The sequence below is a fragment of the Lygodium microphyllum genome, chromosome 26 (assembly GCF_053477565.2).
Source record: "Lygodium microphyllum isolate KBCC chromosome 26, Lygodium_microphyllum_v1.1.10, whole genome shotgun sequence".
NCBI classification, from domain to species: domain Eukaryota; kingdom Viridiplantae; phylum Streptophyta; class Polypodiopsida; order Schizaeales; family Lygodiaceae; genus Lygodium; species Lygodium microphyllum.
In genome coordinates, this window is record NC_141160.1 from 52,458,239 (window position 1) to 52,464,754 (window position 6,516).

The following is a 6,516-nucleotide window of genomic DNA, read 5'->3' on the forward strand; positions in this document are numbered from 1 at the left end:
CAACCATAGTCACACCTTCGAGCTTCCGGTTGGTCTCATCCTTCTCGATCTCGCATTGGGGCTTCTTCAGCACCCTCAGGGCATTCATTTGAAGGTATTGGAGCTCTCCCTTGTTGCTTTGCTTCAATTCATAGGGTATGAACAATAGGGCATCCATGCCTCTTTGCTTCTTGTAAAGTATACACCTCGTTGCATTTACCCTTCAAGAGGGAGCTTCCTTGGGTCCTTGGGGAAACCCCACACCTAGCCAAAGCTTTGTTACAGTGCCCTAGCCCCTCCAGGACACTGTGCCATCAGTGTGGTCACGTTTTAGCTTCACCTTGGTCCAAAACAACTCTCCCAGGCCTTGGACACTTGAAAAGGGTTCATCTAATGCATACAAACATGCGTAGAGCTTGGCATTGAAGGCTTTGATCATTGGCATTAGGTTTGGACTAATATACATCAGTTTCATGACTGTTATAACTATCCACAGGCAGTGTTACATTAGCATTTGATGTTTATACTTGGTTGGCACTAGTTGTTGATGCCATTTGGTACCCAATTGATGCCCAAATGTCAGGGGAATGCTATGCATATGTTATGGGAATGATTTGGAGCTGATTTTGGCCTTGTTTTATCTAAGTTTAGTAGTGATTTTACTACTGTAATACACCAAGGTTGAAGCTTATTTGGTCACTTTATGCTTTTCTTGTTGGTCATAGATGCTTCTCGAGTGATTCATATGACTACACGAATGTATACGGAGGTTCGTACATGTCTTGTTTACTCCGGAATGCCTTTTGAGCTTCAATTGAGCTCAATCTTGGTTGGCATTTGATTGACATTGGTCTACAAGGGCATGCTTTGTGATAGTCATTATGCCTATGGTCTATGCTTGACCCTTCGGTACATGCTTTGAAGCATATGTCAGAAACGCATGCTCCTTACATTCTCTGTGTTTGATTGCCACTTGGAGCTTCAATTGGGCTTTCATTTGCATACTTTGGAGCTCTTGGACTTGGGTTGTCAAAGATTTCACATTGATTGTTACATGATGTATTGGATGTTATAGGTGATGCTTGACCAATCCCTTGCTCTAGATGCTCCATTGATATATGGTCTTGGCTCCATGATGTCTTATGTATTCACATGCTATCTTTGAGCTTGGTTGCTTCATTGACATCGATCTTTCTACCATGAGCTTTATGTTATCTATGGATATTGTAGAGCTTGTGGATTATGCAATCGAGGTTCTTGAGTATATGAGACTGGGATCTCTTACATGTCTATGCTCTTGATAGATACTTGTTTGCATTGGATGCTTTTGGACTGATTTGATCTATCTTCTCTTTGAGCATACACCGACCTTTGTCAGGTCCTGTCAATTAGGCTAGCTTAGCTTACTCTCTGAGTTCTTTATGTCAGGGGTTGTATCCTCCTACTGACATCGATTGCTCTGACACATTTGGGTGTTTGGCACATGTTTCTTTGGTACTACAGTATTTGTTACTTTGGATCACTGTGTGTTGTACACTAAGAAAGCTCCTGATACTGATTTTGGTACTCTATGTGGATGACATGCTTTTAGTAGGAAAAGCTCATGATGAGCTAGATGCTTTTAAGGCTTAGCTCAAGAAGAGCTTTGAGATAAAAGATCTAGGACATGCATCTCATATACTTGATATGTGCATTATGCGTGACAAGTCTCATGGACTACTCTATCTATCACAAAAGTAATATATCCATAAACTCCTTGAGCACTTTCGTATGCAGGATGTGAAGCCTATTGGCTGTCCATTGGCTTCTCGTGTGAAGGTACCACATGTCGATTGTCGGCAGACAGATAAGCAGAGGGTCGAGACGGCCAAGATTTCCTATGCATCCGTAGTAGGCAGTCTTATGTATGCCATGATAGCCACCCGTCCAAATATTGTATTTGCAATTAGTGTTGTGGCACATTATATGGCTATACCTGACAAGAGGCATTGGGATGACGTGAAGGATATCATGAGGTACTACATGAAGGGCACTACTGATACGTACATATGTTATGGCAACCAAGATATAGGAGTCGTGGGATACACTGACTCTGACTATACAGAACATGCAAATAGTAGGAAGTCCACTTCTGGCTATGCGTTCACTTTTGCTGGAGGTGCTCTTTCATGGAACTCTAGGGTATATAAATACACAGTTCTTTCCCCTAAAAAGACTGAGTATGTTACTACCACTAAGGCTTGCAAGGAGTCCATTTGTTTGGGTCGTTTGTGTCACAACTCTATAAGAGACATCTGATAAAATTGGAACGATACAGAGAAGATTAGCATGGCCCCTGCGCAAGGATGACACGCACAAATTGAGAAAATAAATGAAGTTTCTTATCGACTTGAGCTTCCTACTCATTGGAAAATACACAATGCTTTTCATGTAAGTTTGCTAAAACCTTACATAGGACCAAAACCAGAGGAACCCATTACTGAAGATCCCCCAGAAGTTGAAGAAACAGAGCAACTCTTGGAACCTGAAAAGATTTTGTTTCTCAAGGATCGAACCACGAGAAGTGGCCTTGTGACACGAAAATTCTTACTAAAATTCAAGAATCTACCCACAACAGATGCACAGTGGGTAGATGAAAAATTCATGAAGGATTACCCAAATATTCTACAGCAATATCAAGAAGCTTTTCAGCTGAGGACAGCTGAATAAAAGCCAGAGGGCTGTCACAACTCTATAGAAACAGAATTTGTATCCTTTTTCATTAATTTGTCTATATAATGATTTATTAAATTTATTTCCTTTGCACTAATTAGATATAAAGAAAAGTGCATTGGAGCTGGCCACTGATGAGTGGTCACAGGTTATGGTGGACCCACGCGGTGGGTTAGAGAAAAGATAGTTCACACTTCCACCTATATGACCCGATTGGGCGCCTGTGACTAGAACTCACGCATATCAGGGTTAGACTCGCACACAGAAAGGATTGATGCCTTGAAGTGTGGGCTAGATCCACCAGAACAGACAGTTACAACCAACAAGATGGCATGATCATGAAATGCTTGTATAATGTGCATGTGTGGGCTGAAAGCTTGAAATGCACATTTCTTTGCATAAGAAAGTCACATGAAGATTCGGATACCATTTTTGCGATGTACACGGAAAAAGCTTTCATATGACACCCATATTGGGGGGGTCCCTAAATTTTAGGAGATCCCTAAATTTTAGGAGGTTCCTAAAATTTAGGAGAATCGAATTAGCCTAAAAATGCTAGTCCTAAAAAATAGGGATATCATTCTAAAAATAGTAAGTTCTGTACTCTGACTGTGCTTACTAAATTTGGTTGTTTCTATTCTTGACAGTATTCAACCCAAAAAGGAAGGCCATAGAGAAGAGACAAGTGTCAAGACACTTGTCACACAAGTTTCCAAGTGTCCCACCACTTGTCACATCTCATGACATGTGGCTGGACACTTGTCTTGTGCTACTCCACTTTCCCCTTTTGTACTAGCTCTCCCCTCTCCTATAAATAAGAGCTCGTTTTTCTTCATTCATCATCATTTTTCTTTGCTGTAAACTCATGTACAGCACCCACAGATAGCCAGAAACTGGCCCCATCCATCCCCATCATTATCCCCCACTTCTCCATTATCAAATTCCTCCATATTCCCTCTTCTATCACTGTTTTTTTTTACAAGACAGCAAGCCTGTAAATTCATTACAGCACCTCCTTCTCGAGCTTTTTCTTCCATTTTAGCAACAAGAAGCAAGCCCTATCCATGTACTGCTGATCAACGATGGAGAAAGGCTGAATTCCCCTTTTTCTTCTCTCATACTGTAAAGAAATCAGTTTTTATCATTACATAATAGATAATGCATGTGTGTTTGTACATCTTTGCATGATCTTGTGAGAGTGAGAATTACTTCTCACTCTCAGGTTGATTGTAACTGAGCTCTTCCCTAAGGGACTTGGGTTGAGCAGAAATACATTCCTTCGGGGGGGGGGGGGGGGGGTTGCCCATCTTCAACCCTCAATCTTGTCTCCATTACTTTTACATTTTCATGGCTGTAATTTTGTGAGTAATTTTCATTTTCAGCTTTAAGTGTTCATTCTCTTTTATATTAAGTCTCGAAAACAAGCGAATATCATAATTGTTAAGCATACTACGTTGTTCGGGGCGTTTACAGTGGTATCAGAGCTTTGGCTTGGTCCTCACCCCCAACACTGGTAGTGCTTACAACTATAAGTTTGTTTGTTTTCAGCCCTTGCATTGAGTGCTTGAGCATATTTTTTTTCTTTAGTCTCAATGGATCAATCGAGTGCTATCTTTCAAGCCATTCAAAGTCTTAGAGAGGAGAATCAGCAAATTCGTGAGCAACTTCTCAAACTAGAAAAAGTTGAGAATCCCAAAGAATTCAAGGAAAGAAGCCCATCTACTTCAAGAAGACAAAGCCATACCAATGAAAAAGGATACAAATTCTGTTTCTATAGAGTTGTGACAGTTTGATTGATGACCTTGGTATTGCAGATGCTATCCCTACACTGCATTTGAATTCTATGAGTGCTATCTACTTAGCCAAGAATCCAATCTTCCATGCGAAGACGAAACACATTGCGATGAGGTATCACTTCATTCGTGAGGTCATTGAGGACACGACTATTGACCTTGTCAAGATCCCAACTGTCTAAAATCTTGTAGACTTGCTCACGAAAAGCCTCTCTATAGAGCATTTTGCCTTCCTTAGGAGATTGATAGGATAAGATGACATCTTTACTTATCTTGTTGTATCTATATATATATATGTTGTACTGTCTTTTCTTTTCTTTTATTTTTTTCTTTTCACTCCTCACTGCTGAGGTAAATTCACATTTAAGTGGGAGGCTGTTAAGGATAAAGGTGCATTTGCCTAGCTACCCTTATATTACTACATTGCAGACAACGAGTGTCCATCATTGTTACTTCATTCCTTATTCTTTTAGTGACATTTAAATAAAGAAAAAGCCATCACGCATTGTGACTGCTGGAGTTCCCGCACACACACACACACACACACACTCTCTCTCTCTCTCTCTCTCTCTCTCTCTCTCTCTCTCTCTCTCTCTCTCTCTCTCTCTCTCTCTCTCTCTCTCTCTCTCTCTCTCTCTCTCTCCACCATAGCTCTTACTCCCACTAGTGCTTACACTTCAAGGCTCACCTCCCTTCAAAAAGTGGCTTTTATAGCATGGGAGAAAAGAAACCAAAAAGCTTTCTAAAGCTTGTGGAGGTAGAAAAAGAAAGCAATGAAGAGTGTCAAGATGGTGGAAAAAGTAGGTGATGAAGATAGTGCCAATATGGACTATAAAGGCAATAATAACTAAAAGGATTGTAGAGGGAGGTGATTAAGGTGACAAAGAGGGGATCATGGAGCTATTGCAATGTCATGAAGGAGATGATTACAATGCAACTAGGAGGGGAGAAATGGAAGTGAAGTGGTTGTTGAAGGCCAAGATTGGAGTGTGTGTGTGTGCTTAAAGGTGGTGTCTTTGTGTTATTGGTGTCAAATGGTTTGAAGTTGTGAAGGCCATCTATTATTGGTGTTTGAAGGTTTGAAGCTATGAAGGCTATGTGTACTTGTGCCAAAGTCACTACAACTACTAGCATGCTCATGGAAGTGTGAAAGTAGAGCTTGTGAAGTTGAGTCCTTGCAAGTTGGAAGTGTCTCAAAGGTGAGACCTTCCCCAAGGTAATTTGAGGGTTTCCTATTGCCCACTTTGCTTGGAGTTGCATAATATTATGGTATTGATACTCTTGGTATGCAAGTCTTCAATAGAGAGCTTGATTTTTTTGGATGAAGGCTATAAGTATGAAGATGCTCTTATGTCAAATGTGAAGAGCTACTTTGTATTCATTATTCTCTATAAGAAGTCTTTGACAAAGAGTTTTTCTCTTGGAGTGGTAGAAATTAAATCTACTAAAGAACATGGGCATGCCCTCATATATCTTATTTCACTCATAGTTGTCATAAAAGTTGTGGTGTTGTATCTTGTTTGGGTGCTATAAGAGGCTATGGTTGTATCAATGATATTTCTATGTCCAAGCATTGTCCCTTATTTTTGTTCTTTTGTTTTGTGGTGTGTGGTGTTTTCAATGGCTCTAGAGTTTTTATTCGATGCTTGCGTGTTGGGTGGTGCTCCATACTATTTTCCTTTTCAAGATCACGTATTTTTTATGCCTCCAACCGAGGATCTTTCTAGCAAAAAGATGGCCATAGAGTTTAAGATGTCCTTGGAAGAGGATCTTGTGCAATATGTCCAAAACTTTGAAGCGGCATGTGTAATGGGTGGATTACATGAAGAGAAGTGGCTGAAGATATTTTGTGGCATGATTCACGAGTATCTAGAGAATGGTTAACTCTATATGGATGAACAATCTACTAGGTAACTACCAATGGAGGTGGACCATGAGGATGCTAAGATGGCTTTAATTCAAAGATTCACCAAGGCAAAAGATGCAAGTGTATTCTAGAGGGAGATATTGTTTATGTATTCAAGTTCACTCT

The 6,516-nt window shown here is 40.3% G+C and overlaps 1 pseudogene; it reads left to right on the forward strand.

Annotated features, from left to right (window-relative positions):
- Positions 1-2,251: 2,251 nt before the first annotated feature.
- LOC148013267 (U6 spliceosomal RNA) lies at positions 2,252-2,360 on the forward strand (annotated as a pseudogene).
- Positions 2,361-6,516: the final 4,156 nt, after the last annotated feature.